This window comes from Peromyscus eremicus, chromosome 18, assembly GCF_949786415.1.
Source record: "Peromyscus eremicus chromosome 18, PerEre_H2_v1, whole genome shotgun sequence".
NCBI classification, from domain to species: Eukaryota; Metazoa; Chordata; class Mammalia; order Rodentia; family Cricetidae; genus Peromyscus; species Peromyscus eremicus.
Window position 1 is genome coordinate 31598823 of NC_081434.1, and position 17864 is coordinate 31616686.

Below are 17864 nucleotides of genomic sequence, written 5' to 3' on the forward strand. Positions count from 1 at the left end.
AGTTCCACTTTCTTGTAGCTAAGAACTCTAGGACTTAATATATAGCTATCTGCTATACACTTATGCTTTTTCTATACATTTATACATATCTACTTTTTGGTAGATTTGTTCCTTCTAAAAAGCAGTGGAATATTAATGCATGATAGTACTCAAGGTACCCCACTAATATGATGCCAGGAATCTTGTGTAAGCCTGCTGTGGAATAATCTTCTTGTACACTGTAAAGATTTGTCACTCAAACTGGTTTTAAAAAATGATGATTGGTCAGTAGTCAGAAAGGAAGTTTAGGTGGGGCAACCAAACTGAAGATGATAGGAAGGAGAAGGGTGGAATCAGGAGTCTCCAACCAGATGTAGAAGGAGCAGGAGATGAACATACCATGCTAATAAAAGTACTACTATATGGCAGAGCATAAATAAGGACTACAAGTTAACTTAAAATGTAAGAGCTAGTTAGTAATAAGCCTGAGCTATCAGCCGAGCATTTGTAATTTATATTAAGCCTCTGTGTGGTAATTTGGGAAGTGGCTGCCTGGAATTTGGGAACAGGTGGTCAGAACATGAAACATTCGATTACATAAGTCTAAACATTTGAATGAATTAGAATCTACTTACTTGATTGCATTGTTTCCGGATAAACTGAGGATGCTTACCAAGCTGCACAGAGTCCAGCAAGAGAGACTTAAACACAAGTAAGGTGGATAGTGAGCTGCAGTGGTCAGGTTAAAAGACACGTGGTATCCTACAAAAATCCTAACACATCCAAGTGATGTGCAGTAAGTTCATAGTTGTCTTAGTATATGCAGTAAATATAGCGCTTTTGTGAGTGGGCAGTGAGATGGGGGAGCCATTATCAGGCACACAATCCATAATGTCTATTAAATAAATACGCATATGTGTCAGACTGGACACCTAGCTCCTCTTGATGACAAGATGAAACTTCAAAGTGCTTCTCTTGGTAATATAATTGTTACAACAATAAAAATATTGTGTGTGTGTGTGTGTGTGTGTATAAATTGTAGCCAATATCCTCATGCCAAAAGCCAGTTTGATATTTAATTTAGCATAACCTTTTCTAATCACTATAAAGACCCTTTCCAACATTTTGGAGAAATTAACTTTGCCTTTCTTTATGTGGGGAAACAGAGGCAGAGGTGAGTGATTTGTTTCTGGTGCGTTATACCAAGTCCACGCTCAGATATAAATAGAACTAATTTGTCCCAGTGAGATCCACTGCCTGGTCTTGTCTTATCTCCAAATATTCATGGATGGATTCTAACCTTCAAGGACTTCTCAAGGTTTCTTACTATTTACCTATCACCATTTCATTTCTTCCACATGCCCACTCTTGTCTTTTTGAGTTGGCACAGCGTGCCCACTCCCTGTCCTATCCTTCCTGCCTTGGTACCACTGGTTGCTCAGGGGGTATAGGAAGTAGCCTCTCTGGGAAGGAAGACAGGAGCTAGTACAGAACTGGAGGACATGGCAAAGCTACCAGTTCAGGAATGCTCTGTGGAGATGGCCTAGAAGGTTCCTGGAGAAAGACTGGCCTTTGACCTCCTGCCCTCAGCACCTCACGGCCAACCCTGAAAACTCTGAGACGGCCTGGGAAAGCCAGCTGCCATGAGCACCTGCAGATCTGCAGGCTGATTAATAATTCACAAAGCAGAATATGCAATGAGTAGCCTCCAGGCATCACATGCCAAGTGAGTGCTGTGGAATCAAAGGCAAAAAGGTCCAGGTCATGTCCCCAGAGAAACTGCAGTCGGCTAAAAGAGAGTCCCAGAGCCGCCCCTACACAGGGGGCTCTGCTCCATTGAGCTCTACTTCAATTTTTGCTATGCACCCTGGGCAAGTCAGATTCTTGACTTTCAGTTTTCTCATCTGTAAAATGGACACAGCAATGAGATAGGACCTTTGAAAGCAGTGGACATGGCTTCCACCCTGGGACCTCTGGATTCTCCTCCGCTCCTATCTCCGTAATAGTGACCCAATTTTGCTGTGCGTGTGATAGTCTAGGCTACTCGGACTTGTTTAATCTTTCCCATAGATTTTTTTCAGAGGATGCTACTACCATTGCCATGTTATACTCCTGAGGACAGTGCTCGGGGACTTGCCCTCAGTTCTCTGAAAGGCAAGTCAACAGTGTTAAAGGGGACCGAACCCTGGCCCAAACCACCTGACCCTGCCATTTAAAAGTTCTATGACTTTGGGGAAAAAAAAAACGTAGCATGTCTGGGTCAGAGTTCTGCTTGTTTGTTTTTAATTCATTCCCCGCTCTTTCCTGTGATCCCTGAAAACTACAATTCCCAGGCTCCTTGTCGTTGTGTGTATGATGAGGTCACACACCGGGAAACAGTGGTGATCTTGGGGTCTTGGAGGAGAGAATTGTTAGGGTGTTTCACTAACTCTAGGGTGGTCTTTTTCTCCTCTAGGTTCCAGTCTCTGTTGGTAGCCCCAGTGCCTCAGCTCTGGTAATGTCGACATCTCTGTCTCTCCAAACTGTAGTTGTGGCTTCCACGGTTGCCAGTCCCTGGATTGCTTTACATCTACTCTTTGCTTGTTTGTAACACTGGTATAATTGAATCCTTATTAAGTTTCCTTCAGTGGGGCTGGAGAGATAGCTCCATCTCTAGAGACCTGGCCTTGCAAGTATGAGGACCTGAAAGATCCGAGTTCAATCCCCGGAACCCACAATTTTAAAAGCCAGGCATCAGGGCTGGAGAGATGGCTCAGCAGTTAAGAGCATGTACTGCTCGCAAAGCCCGCTGAGTTCAGTTCCCAGCACCCACATTGGATGGCTTACATCCGCCTGTAACTCTAGCTTCAGGGGATCTGACGCCCTCTCTTGACCTCCATGGGCATTTACACATACACACACACACACACACACACACACACACACACTTAAAAATGAAATACATTCTTTTTTGCCAGGCATCATGGCATGAATTTGTAATCCCAGAGGTAGATACAGACAGATCTCTGAAGCTCACTGGCCAGCCAGCCCACTCTGCTTGGCAAGTTCTAGGTCAACGAAAGGTCCTGTCTCAGAAAACAAGGTAGACAATGCCTGAGGAACATCTGAAGGTATTCTTTGGCTTCTGTATCTGTTTCTAGAAAGTTGTTCCATATGCTTCATTAGAACCCCAAGGCCCAGACCCAGGCCTCCATGCAAGGTTTCATCACCATGGTACTACGGGCTGTGGGGGAGAGTTTAATGGAGGGACACCAAGACACTAGCTGGGCCCCTAGGCAGGAAAAGGAAGCTACTCTGTCATCTGTATAACACAAGGAAGTGGAAGCTGCTGTTTTTACAATCATCGTAAAAGCCTAGACTACATGTTTTCAAGAAATGGTAAGAACAGAACAGAGTGCTGCTCTCCTCAATCTCTACACCAAGCTGGCCTTTCGGTGTTTAGTGTTTTGTTTTGTTTTGTTAACTTTAATTTTATTAAAACAAATTCTCACATTGCCCAGAATGGTTTTAGACTCTCTATGTAGGTAGGGATGACATTGAACTCCTGATCTCGTCTCTAGCTCTCGAGTGCTGGGTTTGCAGGCATGGACCACCATCCCTTGCTTGCCTGGTGTTGGGGGTTGAACCTATGGCCTAGTACATACTAGATAATGAACTCTACTGATGGAGCTACAGCCCCAGCCCCAAGCTGTCTAACATTCCATTTCCTTCTCATTCTCTCTCTCTGTCTCTCTGTCTCTGTCTCTATCTCTCTGTCTGTCTCTGTCTCTGTCTGTTTCTGTCAGTGTGCGTGTGTCTGTCTGTCTGTCTGTCTCTGTCTCTCATTACTGATTTGTTTTGTGTTAGACAGAGTCTTGCTTGCTATGTAGTTCAGACTGGTCTCAAACTCAAAATCCTCCTGCCTCAGCCTCTTGAGTGCTGGGATTGCAAGAGCACACACTTACCTCAGAAAAATTCAGAAACCAACTCTTTGGAGCACTTTGGCTCTGCAGGAGTGATACTCATTTCCTTCTTACTGTGGAGAGAAAGACTCCTTTGGTAAAATGAAGCATTTGGCCCAAGACAAACTGAGTTACATTTTATTTCTCATTCTCCCATTCCCAAGCTTAGCCGAGTAGTTGAACCTCCACTAACCAAAACCAAGGTTCTCACTGGTATCTAACCCTACTTAAGAGGAGCGTCAAGAAAAGCCAGAACCGAGGCTGGGCAATGTAAACCCATAAACACCAGCACGTTCACATCCCCGTTTGTCACTATATGGCCAATTAAAAGAAAGTGTCTGTGATTTTTTTTAACCTTTACGGGGAAAAAAAGGCATGTGGAATAATGACATTATATAGCAATTACATAAACAGCAAGTCGCCTTCACAGACTATTCATGCTGAATTAGGGGACGGCACATATTTGAGCACAAAAGCTAATGGAAGCCCCAAATACAGATTTCATTCTCTCTCTGGGTACAAATCTTGCCTCACTGCATTAACAAGACAGCCCAAGCAGAGAAGAAACTGAGAGAAAAGAGGCTAACTGGGAATTTATCTACAAGAACATCAAGTCACGGGGCGGGTGGTGTCATCTGTGGACTTTGTGAGTCCGGTGCTAATTCTGCTGCTGTCTCTGGAGAAAAAGACAGATTCTCTCCCTTTAAACTGTGTTACTGTTGAAGTAGGTAGTTCAGGGCTAGTAAATGCTGTTTGGTTGTTGAAAATAGTTTTTACAACTTGGCTCTAACAATTGCTGACTTTGCACAGTAAACAGAGCCATTTCTGGCCCTCAGAAGCCATTTTAAACTCTAGCCCAGGAGACCACATCTCTTACTTTGCAAGAGTTATGCTTGGCACCGCCTGAACAGCCCTCCTGTGTTTACAAAATAAGATTGGTTCTTCCAGTTCGGACTTTGCTTATTAGCGAAGGAAAGTAGACATTTCTCAAGCCCAACTCTCTCCTTTGTTTATGGCTGGCGACTTTGGCTCAGATGAGAAAACAGAACTCCCTGCTGAAGACAGAAAATCACCAGTCTGCAGAAACGTCCCCTGACAATAAGCCATGGTGATCATGAGTGTACACGTAAAGAAGCCGATGGTGGTTGTTTACACTTCCTGCCCTTAGTAGAGTTTTGTGGTATAAGTAGACAATAGGGTTTGCATAATGGATGTTTGTGGTAGACTTTTATGCTTTTCAGAATTTGTTTGGAGTAGTGAAGCAGTCTCCTGGACACACTGATTTCTTTTTTATAAACTGTTGAAAACCAGCAACGATGGGAATGAAGAATATTATACTGAACCCTGAGGTGAGAGAGACCATTGCCCCTGTCTAGGGCCAGGGGGTCTCACAGTCCTGTTTGCTGGACTCTCCAGGGAAACTTTAGTTCTCAATGAGTAATCAGATCTATGGACACAAAACTTTCCAGTGGCTCCTAAGTTACTCTTAGATAAAATGCCTTACTCTAGCCAGGAAAATCCTACAAAACCTAACTCATGCTCAGAGGTTGCCAGCTTTGTAGTGGGTTGAATTGTGTCCCCCTAAAACACATTGTTGAAGCACTAAGTCCCCCAATTCCTTAAAACATGATGGTGTTTGGAGATGGAGCTTTTTAGATGTTATGAAGATGAAATGAGACCCTATGGGTAAGGGCACTAATACCGTGAGACTGTTGTCCCCATGAGAAGAGCTTGGACACAGTCACACACAAACATAGGACCCGGCCGTATAAAGATGGAGAGAAGCCTAGCTTTCTGCTAGCCAAAGTAAAGACCTCAGCAGAAATAACCCCGTTGATATCTTCAGCTCAGCATTCTAGTCTCATTCTGTGGTTCAAACCACCCAGTCCGTGGAGGTAGACAGCCTTGGTGAATGAAAACCAAGCCCCTTCACTCACAGCCGTCCCCATGCTCCAGCCATCCTTGCCTTCCGCTGTTTCCTAGAACCTGCCTGCGCGGTTTCCCATACTGATTACCATCGACGTTTCCTGTTAGCTCCCAGGCTCTCTCAGCCTCCATTTCCCCTGTGCTCGACAAAATGCTCCACCAAAGTAACTTTTGGCTCATGGTTCAAAGGGAAGTTGATCATAGTGGGGAGGGCAGGAGTCGGGGACAGCTGACCACACTGCATCCGCCGTCGGGAAGAGAGGCAAACGTTCACACATTCTGGTTTCTCCTTCTTGGGCAAGCCGAGACTCCAGCTCATGGAATGGTGCCTCCCTCAATTACATGTGTCATCCCTCAATAACCTAATCTAAATAACCCCTCACAGATGCTCACGCATTCGTCCCCAAGGAGATTCTAGACCCTGTCAAGTTGACAATCACACTCCCAGTAAGTTCTCTGAGAAAAATACTACATCTGTCGGTTGTCTTTACCATGTCTCCATGCCCCCCCCAAACCCTTAGAACAGAGCCAAACACTGGGTAAGAGACTCAGAAAAGAGTTGTTAAATCAGTGACTGAACAAGCAAACAGCAACTGAAGAAACCAATGTCACTAACGTCAACGAATTGGCATCAGATGCCTGCCTGCCACAGGGTCAGGATCGTGGAGCTGGTTTGAGCAAATGTAAACTGAACTGAACTGGGCAAGTAAGAAAAAAAATACTTGGTTTGTAGAATTCGAATGTTAAGGCTTCATTCCAACTCCTTGTGGTCTATTACTAACCGTTAACACTTTATTTCTCAGAAGGAGACACAGATGAGCTGTTTAAAGGGAACAGTGGATGGAGACAGTTTATCTGGGGGAAAGGAAGTCATGGAGATTACAGTCCCCGGTGTCCCCTTGTTCACTGTTCAGAATTCTTGTCGGCGCATATAGAGCTTTCCAAAATAATTTTACAGGACAAAACTGAGAACTGAACACTGGTTTGCCTTAGGAGTATCACGGAAGCTCTAGTTCCTTACCCATATGACCCCAGCCATATCAGCATTAATCTGCCAGGGTTAGGAGCATTCTACTTAGCTGATTCCATTAAAAAAAAAAAAATGTAGACTTGGGGGAGCCAGATTAAACCCGCTTACCTACTATAAAATTCACCCATTTTAAAGTACGAAGTTCAATGGTTTTAGTATATTTACAAGGTTGTAAAGCCACCAATCTATTTATCTAATTCTGGGACATTCCATGACCCCCCCAAAGAAAACCCACACTCAATAGTAGCCACGCCCCCTTTCTTATTGTCCCGTAAGCCCCTGGAAACCACTCATTCATTATCTGTGTCGGTAGATTTACCTGGTCCAATCATATCATATGAATGGATTCATATTTTAAAATGCAGCCTTTGACCTGGGTTTCTCTCCCTTAGCGCAATGCTTTTAGAGTTCATATGATTTCTAGCAAGTATCACTCCCTCATCTTTTTATGCCAGAATAATATCCCCTAACATGTCCCTACCACGTTTTGTTTACTCAGTCCTCAGCCAACTGACCTTGGGGTTCTTCCTTTTGTCTATTATAAATAACACACATATTTTGTATAAACATGAGTTTTCAATTTTCTCAAATACATATCTAGGTGTGGAATATTTTGTGACACACACACACACACACACACACACACACACACACACACACGCATAGCTTCTGTTTACCCTTCTGAAGAGCTCAGTTTCTGTAACCCTGTACTATTTCTGTTAATCAACAACAGATAAGGGAAGGGAATATTGTTAGAAGCTAGAAAAATTACAAATGGATGACACTTCCCTTTACAGATGGTCCAAGGTCAAAGGTAGAGGAAAGATATTGGTGAAGAGATGCTTTTCTGGGTCAAAAATGGCGCACATAGTCTTGCTGGCTTGTTTCCACCAACTTTGCCATAGTGTCTCTTGATTCACAGTTTGACTCGACATCCAGCGTTAAGGAGAGGCACCCGACTAGAGCATCTTCTTTGAGGCAGTATAAGCGTCTTTGAGATGCAGCTTGATGAATGTGATGTGTTCTCTGTTTGGCGGGGAGGACTGAGTGAGTGTTGCTTCATCTACTTCATTTTGTTTCCGGATGTAAGCATTTCAAAAGACAGAGGGTCCAGCCCACTCCTGAACCTCCTAGCTGCCCGACCCAATTTCATCTACCCTTTCTACCTTTATTTTAAATAAAATAAATTTTATAGACCTAGAAGCCAGCCTCTCTCTGGAGACTTCCAGTGGCATTTCTAAGGCTCTGTTTCTCCAGTTCTGAGGTAGGAGAGAGGTCATGTGGTCTCCAACTGAGAACCCATGAGAGAACATTGTTACCCAATGAACAAGGGACTTGTAAATGCATAGTAGTACCACTCAAGGTTAACATGTTTTTTGGTTTGTTTGTTTCTTTCTTATTTAGTTAAACACAGATGGCTTAGCTCCCTTCCAGAACAGCATTTCCAACTGTTCCCATACATCACTGACATTTCTGGCCAGGAACCTTGAGGACCACTCTCTAAAATGCCAAGAATAAAAGTCAGCTGTAATTAAAATGGGCAATTATGAGACACACCCACAGTGAGCAGTAAAAGAAACAACTGTACTTCTAAGGATAAGTAAGAAATACCTACTATATACATATGCATAATATAAAACTATAAAGCTTGTGTTGCCCAAAACTATTTGGTGATCTGGTCTTTGAAGTCAGAAAGAGCAGAGCTTGACCGATGAGACATTTTCAACCAAGCCCAACAAAAGCCAAGTTTACCATCCTCTGGGACTTCTTGTGCCTGCATCTTTGGCTTTCCTTTTCACCGACAGCAGCCCTAATTCACATCTAGGTGAGAGGATCCATGCTGCCGTAGAAACCTGTGACCCCGGCTAGCTACCACTCATACCAGTAGGGCTTCTTCTGGGTATATGGATTCATGGTTTTAAGAAGTTTTGCTCTGACCCAGACTGCACAGTTCTGGTGAAGGGATAGATGATAAATGGTCTCCGACATACAACAGGACACCCTGAAGCTGATCCACACGAGCATACATGTTTAACTGATCAGTGACAAGGAAGCAAAGGCAATTCAGTGGGAAGGGACAGCCTTGTCTCCACGTGACATACCCCCCCAAAAAATCTAAATCAGCCCTAACACCTTTCATAAAAACTAACTGAAAACAGACAACCAACCTAAATGTAAACGGCACAGCCATACCCTGAGACCGCCGTAAAGAAATATATAACAACCAAGTGACTACTTGGTGCCAGTGTGTCTTGTTAGCTACATTTCCTAGCTCATCACATTGATTCTTAACTCTGTGCGGGTGTGGTTACCCCAGTTCACCACGTGACTTTTCCCAGGCGTGAAGCATCATTTTCCTGCTTCCTCTTATACCTGGGACTGGAATGCCAGTCTTCTATCAAAAAGAGAGGAGCTTGAGCAAGGCTCTTCAGTCCCTGTCTGGAAGCAGTGGCCTTGAACTCACTCACCCTCATCGTCTCCCTGAGCCAGGAGGCAGAGGGCAGAGGGAGCCTTGCTCCATTCAAGCTTTTACCTCCTCCACAGGAAGTTGTACATCTGGGATGAGCAGAAGTTGAATTTCATTGCCAGTTCTACAGAGACTACTGGCAGGAGTATGAGAACATGCTCGGATTGTTTCATGAATATGATGGGAATCGCTAATGTGAGCAGAACCTCCTGAATTAGAAATTAGACTTATTCATTGGTGATAACGCCTCTGTTGGCCTAGGAGCTCACTGTGTAGACAAAATCAGGTGGCGCTTATTCTGTGGAGAACATACAGTGTGGCCCTTTGCTTGGTGATACAAACAGGAACCATGGGACCCCCAAATCTACCTCAAATTGTCCTGTCAATTCTCCATAAAGAATACTGGCTCAATAGACCCAGAAAGACTAATAATGCCATGTTTTTGTTCAGATGTGGAAGCTAGGTTTAGAATTACGTATGTACGTATGTGTGTTTATGTAACAGGGTGTTGGTAACTAAACTGGGAAACTGATCATGAGAGAAGAGGAAGCGCTCTTAAGGGAGATGGGAAATAGGGGCAGTAATGGAATCCATGAAACTGGAAAGCAGAACCAGGACTGGCTTCTGGGAGGAAGGGACCACCTGGAGAGGCAGGGAGCCCAGGAAGGGCCTGGGAGAGGGGAATGAGTGAAAACAATGTGTGCTGATGCGTCTGTGCGAACATGATTACACCCATCGCTTCGTATATCTTTGTAGTATATCTTTGTCATCTTTAAAGGTTTTGAAAACTGTAAAGTGCGGGCTGGGGCTGGGGCTGGGGTTCCGTGGGTAAACGACTTGCTGTGCAAGTGTGAGAGCCAAGCTGGGTCTCCAGAAGCCACGTAAAGCTAATGCGGCAGCACACATCTGTAGGACAGTACTCCTGCTGCGAGATGGGAGGCAGACATGGGAGAAACCCTTCACGCTCTTGAACCAGCTGGGCTATCCTGGTGTACATCGCGGCAGACAGCAAGAGATTATCTCCAAGAAGGTGGACTGTGGCAACTGACACCCGAGAGTGTCTTCTGACCTCAACTCGTGTCACACACACACACACACACACACACACACACACACACACACACACACACACCGAGAGGGGGAAGTAAAAGTATCAAATAGGGAAAGAAAGGAAGAAAAGAGTAGCAGTGGCCTAAGGGGTACTTAGCCAGAAGAATTCTCCCAACATCTGTCTGCTGTGAATTAGTGGATGACACTTTCACTTAGTTTGAAATGACGTGATAAAGTGGAATGTGGTACACTGTCTGGACCACTTGAGTCTGTCCCTCTTTCCCTCACCACATCCCACTTTACCCACCGGAGATGGTCTCCTGTGATGGGCTAGGAGAACCAAGCCATGCAGTGGATTCTGAGTGCTGGAAACATGGGAGGGGGAGAAATTTAAAGCGAAGCCGAGCAGTTACCTTGTGGAAATAAATTGGTGCCGGCTCTGAGATGGCTGTCCTTAGAAAATCACCAGCCAGCCACTTTCTTTGTCCCTGCCCCCAGTTCCCTCAGACCACTCAGTCCCTTCCCTTCCCCAGCCCCACATTCTCTGTTTAATGAAATGGCTTTCAGAAAAGAAACAACTTAGGTTATTTATTCACACTGTAGTATGAATTAAATCCAGTGTGTCAGCTCTCACAGGAACGAATATTTCAAGCCATAGCTCTAATTGTGGAATGGCTGCCTTGGAACCCTTTTAAGGATATTTCACAGAAGAGCTAAATACAAAGAAGAGGGGAAAAAAAACTGGCCCAAGTCTACCTATGCAGAAAAGCAAGCTGGTTCCAGCCTTGAGAGACGAGAGTCTGCAATTGCTGCTCCCAGTTGAACTCAAGACTTATTTGCAAATGCCGAGTTATTATTCTTCGTGTGGAGGATTTACTGCTTTTAATCCCTTCCTGTTCTGCCCCAGACCCAGGAAATCATTTCTGATAGCCCCTGTCAGCCTGGACCATCCATTCTCTCCCGACACCTGGCGTCCCCACACTGGATCCTCCTCTCTCCACCAGGTTTGGTTTGAAAAGAAGCCGCTGGGGTCAAATGTGGCTGTGACTCCAACAAATGTTTGGCGAGCTCGACCCTTGGGGACAGGAAGCCGATAGCCCCTGAACACATGGCTGGTGCCCCGGGGAGACTTTTGCTCCTCGCCCCCCCCCCCCAAGAGCTTTGGAACTCTGAGGCAGGGGAAAGCACTCTCTGTTCCAAGCCGGCGACACAAGTGTGCTCCCAAAATGAATCTTGGCATCTGAAAAAGCCCCGGGGCGTGATAAATATCATCTTTCCGAGAGAGTGTGTGTCAAGGAGAGAACGACATGGAGAGTGTGTGTGTACCCACGCGCGCGCGTAATGATTGACAGAGTGAGAACAGGCCGAGGACCAACAAGTATCCGTGACAAAAAGGCCAAAGCTGACACTGGCCACTGTCAGCCCAGTGTCGATGTGCAGAAATGCCTGATGCTTTGCATCCAGAGAAATAGCAGAAAGGAGTCGGAAGGAAGCGGGGGTCAGTAAGAGAGGTGGGAGCTGGAAAAAAAGGGGAACCAGGAGTGCTGAGACTTACTGGGTGTAAACAGAGAAACACAGACTGAGGCTGAATTGGAAGGGAAGGTCCTAACACATCACAGTGCCCACCGCCAGCCACACTCCGAACCTGTCCTTCAAGTGTTGAAATTATCAAGGCAAGAAAATGGTTTTTTAATACTTGTCCATAGGGACCTGTGTCGACCAGACCTTCCTTTCAGAACGGAGGCCTTCCTGCTCCATTTTGGGAGTGTTAGTCACTCATGGCTCCCAGCTCCCAGGGAGAATCAAGTGAGACCTCTACTCCAATTACATGCTCAGTCCATTTCTTCCTCCGCCCTCTCAGGCTTCTCCTTCTCCCTTTAGACCCATCCCCAGAGTCCCACCGCTAAAACCTCCTGGGTGAAAACCACAGTGGGTTTCCATGGAATTCATCTCTAAAGCCATCCTAAGTGAGTCATTGGTTGTTTAAATAAATTGAGGCCCATCCTGGGGATGGGGTGGAGTCAATTCTGCTTATGACTGTCCTGCAGTGACAGGGACTTGAATGAAATGAATATTAAGATATAACTGTACTGGCTGCTGTATCATACGGCCCACTATGCGGTGTAAATTTAAACAAAAAAGTGGATAATCTCACAATCTGATGGCTGCTTGCCTTATCAATGCGGAGAAAGGAGAAAGCCACCGTCCACATCTGGAAATAATCACAGCTAGCCCTTGATATCATTGTCAGCTGCTCTGATATCCAGAGCCAAGCTGTTTAACTTTCCCTCGTGAGACATGGACAATCACACAGAGCAGCAACCATAGACAGACATGCTTGAAGGCACCGTGATAAAATGAATCAAAACAAGACCACTGCGTGACTTACTTTGCCCGTACTCAGACAAGAACAGGATCACTGTACCCCCTAGGAAATCCTCCTCACAGAATCACCTGGATTCCTGATGGCATCCAGTGTAGAGCAAGGCTCCCGTTTCTCCTCAGATCTCCCCACCAAAGCCTACGGTTATGGCGGGTCTTTCCCAACGCTCCTGATGAGCCAGTGTGCCCATGATGTATGCCCCTCTTTATCAACAAGGAGTGGGTCTGGTTTGTTTGATTATCAGTGTGCTGAGCTCCCAGAGAGCCTGGGGAAGAGCTATGGGGTGAGGAGCTGAATGTATAGATGGCCAAGCTGCTGCCCCTGCAGAGGAGCCCTTACGGAGGGTGATGGGACTTTTCTAGGCAAAGTCGGGTCAAACAGTAGTCATTCTGGACAGAAGAAGCAATGTGAGCTGGACACTATCATCAACATGGAGAATGAGGAGTCTTTGTGGGGTGGGATTGGGGGTGAACAGGAAGGAAGTTAGAACCAAGTGTGGAGATCCTTGTAGATAATATTTCATCCTAAAAGAGGCCAGAGGGATAGGACATAAGAACTATAAACTTGAAATCTGCTTGAAGAAGAATTCCTAGACTAGCTCAAACTATTTTTCTCCTATTCCATTCTTTAGAGGGAGGTCGGAAGGTAGAAACCTGAAGAAAAGACATTTGATGCAGTTACATCACCATCATTATCCCATAACTTGTGTTTGTCAACCTAAAGTGTAAGTCCAGACAGCCATGAATCCCTTTCCCTGAAGACTATGAATTCTGAGAAGACATTGTGGCCTCCCCCCCTCCCCTGCCCCATCCCCTGACAGAACTTGGGGACTGGCATTCCACACAAAATTCCTCTTTGCTTGTCAGGGTCAGAGCATGTCAGTGAGTCAGTTCCTCTCGGGTTATAGTCTGTAACTGAAGAGCTTTACCACATGTTCCTTAGCCCAACGAGTCTTCCAGATGTCCTGTTAGGGGTGTCAGTGTCCTCCCGGTTCCTCTCCGGAAAGGATGGTTGTAACCGAGAAGCTACAGGCAGCTTCTGGAAGTCTCATTGTGGAGCTCGGCCTGCTCCTGCGTACATGTGCGGACCTCTCCATCTGTACGGCCCTCCCTCCCACACCGCATCCTTCCCCAGGAAGTGGCAGCTGAGCTCCCAGACAGTGGGACTCCTCCTGTCCTGTGGATTTAAGTCTGGCTTGTAATACAGCTCTTGCTACCTTAATGAGTCCTCGCGTGTCCTGCCCCACTCCCCAATCAGTCACACATTTGCATTTTTTTGTGAGTACCGGGTGAGCACTGGTCTCTTGAAGATGCTGCAGTGCCCTGCTGGCTCTCTTAAATGACCCCTTCGTGCCACCCTAGATTGCTCTGACAGAGAATTTTGTGAACATTTGTGAAATCCCAGTTTTAGGCTTTTTACCTCACATGGGTACAAATAAACCACGGTACAGTCCATGCCTTTAAACACACATAGTAGCACAATGTTTTTTTGTTTGTTTGTTTGTTTTATTTTCTATTCCCACTCCATATCGCTTTGAGCTCCAGCTTACTGTTTACATATGCAAAGTTATTGGAAAAGTGCTAGTTAATACCATAAAAATATTAGCTGCTTTATTTACATTATTATTAATACATGGATTTAAGTCATTTTTTTTAATCATTGCTTTATGGTGATCTATTACTGATCTTAAAATATTTTGTTTATTCTCATACTGGTGGATATTGAAGTTGTTTTTATTCTTTTATAATCACAATCAGTGCATTTAAGAATATTCTTCTACTTCTTATATTTATTATCCAAGAATTTGTATTAAAGTAGTTTTTTGAGAGTTGGTATTTTCTTTTACTTTTTTTTTCTTTTTTCTTTTTTTTTGTTTTTTCAAGACAGGGTTTCTCTGCGTAGCTTTGCACCTTTCCTGGAACTCAGTAGCCCAGGCTGGCCTTGAACTCACAGAGATCCACCTGCCTCTGCCTCCCAAGTGCTGGGATTAAAGGTGTGTGCCACCACTGCCCGGCGAGAGTTAGTATTTTCTTAAGAGAGGTCTTGGTGGGCTGTGAGAGTACATTTTAAGTTTTCTGGCTGCTACCAACTTGCTGAATAAGCACACCTGTGCTATTGGTAAGATACAAAAATCCCGAGGTTTCTATGAATTTTGCCAAACTACATGGATTTTTAAAGATTTGTAGGAACCGAGTGATAATCACGGTTTAACTTGCAGTTTTAAAAATGTTGCTGCCCTTTACTAATAGGTCAGGTGAGGTCTTCCTTTACGCCACATGTATTTGATGTTACCTACTAGATCTTAACATTATGTAGAATCAGGGACTGTCTGAGGATGAACCTCAGAAAAGTGCCCGGTGCCCGGCAACATGCTTTATATGAGTATCAGGAGGCTTCAGAGAGCCCTGGTGACATCATCTATGAAACTCCTCCCTCCCCCCCCCCCATACATAGTCTCCTGCTTTTATTCCTCTTCTATTTTAGAAGATCTATGGACCATATCCACCCACAACCACCACACGTCTCCCGACCACCTTCATTTAGTTTTAGGTTTCTGTTCATTTCTTTTGTAACCTGCCAAGTCCGGTTAATGTTGACTGGTCTTGTTGGCTTGACCTCACGCAGGTAACCACGGCTGCAGTGGGCCCGTGAGTGCAAAGACAACCTTCTGGAGAATTCCTCCCCATCTTCCAGCTCTTACTTTCTTTCTACCTGCTCTTCTGAGACGCTCCATGAGCCTCGGTGAGGAGCTGCATTGACACAGATATCCCACTTAGGCCGAGCACTCGTCGGTCACGACTCTGAACTCTAACCAGCCATGAGCTCTGCGTGAACTGCTGCCCACTGCAGGAAGAGGTTTGTCCGGCCTTGGGTGTACTCTTCAGTTTTTAGTGCAAATAAGAAATTCCTGGTATTCCGAGGTCCCCACCTCCAGGGACTGGGACTGAGGAGGTCTCCATGGAAACTGAGGGTTGGTGTGGGTCATCATTTTCAGAAAGGCGGTCTTGGGTGTGTCTAGATTCTCTGGAAGAAACTCCTATTTCTGCTTTCTAAAAACTTCCTTTATTCTATGGCTCTGAAATGAAGGATAACATCCTAAATTTAATACATAAAAGTTTCACTCACCTCCAAATTAAGTCTTCAGCTGCTCTTAGTTCCAGGGTTATTATAGGAGAGTGGATCTGTGGCTTCCGGCCTTAGCGGGGAGCCTATGGAGACACATGCTTACAACTGGATGTGATACATAAATAAATAAATAAATAAATAAATAAATAAATAAATAAATAAATAAATGAATTAATGAATAAATAAATAAATAAATAAATGAAAAGAAAGATATAAAGAAAAGAAGGAAGACAAGGAGTGAGGAAATTCTAAGCCATGCAGAAAATAGAACATAAAAAGTATCCTCTTGTTAAGTCTGAACAGCTTGTGTTTGGAATGGTTTGTGTTTCTAATTTTATTGCAAGCGTGAGCTCATTTTTTCTCCTCTCTGCCGGACACTCTAAGGATTCTTCTGTGAAAATAAGGAAATAGTTGTGTTTCCTCTCAGATTCACATTCACGTAACTGACTCTGTTGTAAAATGAGGAAAGTCCACTGCCTCACTCACAAATAACAAAGCAGGTGGGCCTCTGAGTTCAAGGCCAACCTGGTCTACAGAGTGAGTTCTAGACCAGCCAGGGCTACAAGTGAAATCCTGTCTCAATATATATGTACATACACACACACACACACACACACACACACACACACACACACACACAGTATTAAGGAGGGCAGGAACCAAAGGATTTGTGGACCATTTTGAAAGCAGCTAAGAATCCTATTTGTTGGTGGTAACGATGTCACACACACACACACACACACACACACACACACACACACACACACGCGCTCTTCTCTTCTTCTCTTTTGTAAGTTGCTAGTATCAAGAGAGTTAATCCTTGCTTTGGACTCAGTCATGTGCAAGTACATTCTTCTCTGAGAGGTTCGGTGCCAGCATCCTCTCGAGCCTTTGATGGCATTCAGCTTTGTAAGAGATGCCAGGAACAAGAATCAGGATCCAGTTCTAGGACTCAGAGTGACTCACTGGGTAACTTTGGTGCGGCCACAATAGAAAAGTGACTCGGTTGTTCTGTTTGTGGAACTGGGACAGCGATGCTGGCAATCTGCCTCGGACAGGGATGAGGCAGGACCAAGCTTTCCAGATCACCGAAGCTCTGGGGCATGGGCATTACTGGGGGAGGAGGAATGTCAGCATAAAGGTAGAAGTCAGTGACAGATAGCCCTACAAAGAACAGAAGGAGGTCACCCAGCCTGCGCGACAGCCTGGATGTATGTGGTCTGTATAGTGAGGGAAACCAAGACGTCAGCTCCTGGCCCTTGTTCTCCTAAAGGTCATCTTTCTACCGCCACGGGCTATTCATGAAGACAGAGGACAAGAGGGAGGCTGTGTCCTCCCAAAGCCTCTGAGTGCTCTTCACTGTGTTCATTTGGCCACAAGTGCTTCTCCTGTGCAGCTTTCAGAGTCTCCACTTCCGTTCGCTGAAGGAGGCGATGAGGAGTGAGAGCGGGGCTGTAGTTCAGGGTAGGGAGCTTGCCGGTAATCTCAGCACAGGGGAAGCGGGGACAGGAGGATGCCCACAAGTTTGAGGCCAGCCTGATCTGTGTATCCAGCTCAAGGTCAGGCTGAACTACACAATGAGACATCGCCTCCAAAATGATAAAACAACCAAATCAAAAGCAAAATCCAATGAGCCTACCCCAGGAGAGGCCGTGAATAATCATATAAATAGCAATCATCATCAGAATGACCACAAAATGATTAAAATGGGGAGCACTTGCTTTGTACCAAGTGTTTTATCCACATCATTTCATTTGGAATCGAAAAAGAGAGAAATGTTATATTATTATATTTAAGTTAATCCTATACAATTAATATTAATATATAACATGTAATTAGTATACTATAGACAACACTAAATATTATATAATGTAATTGATAAATAATATAATTATGTGTAATAATTACTATATGTTATTACTATCCCCACTTATGGCTGAGGAAATTGGACTTAGAAAAACT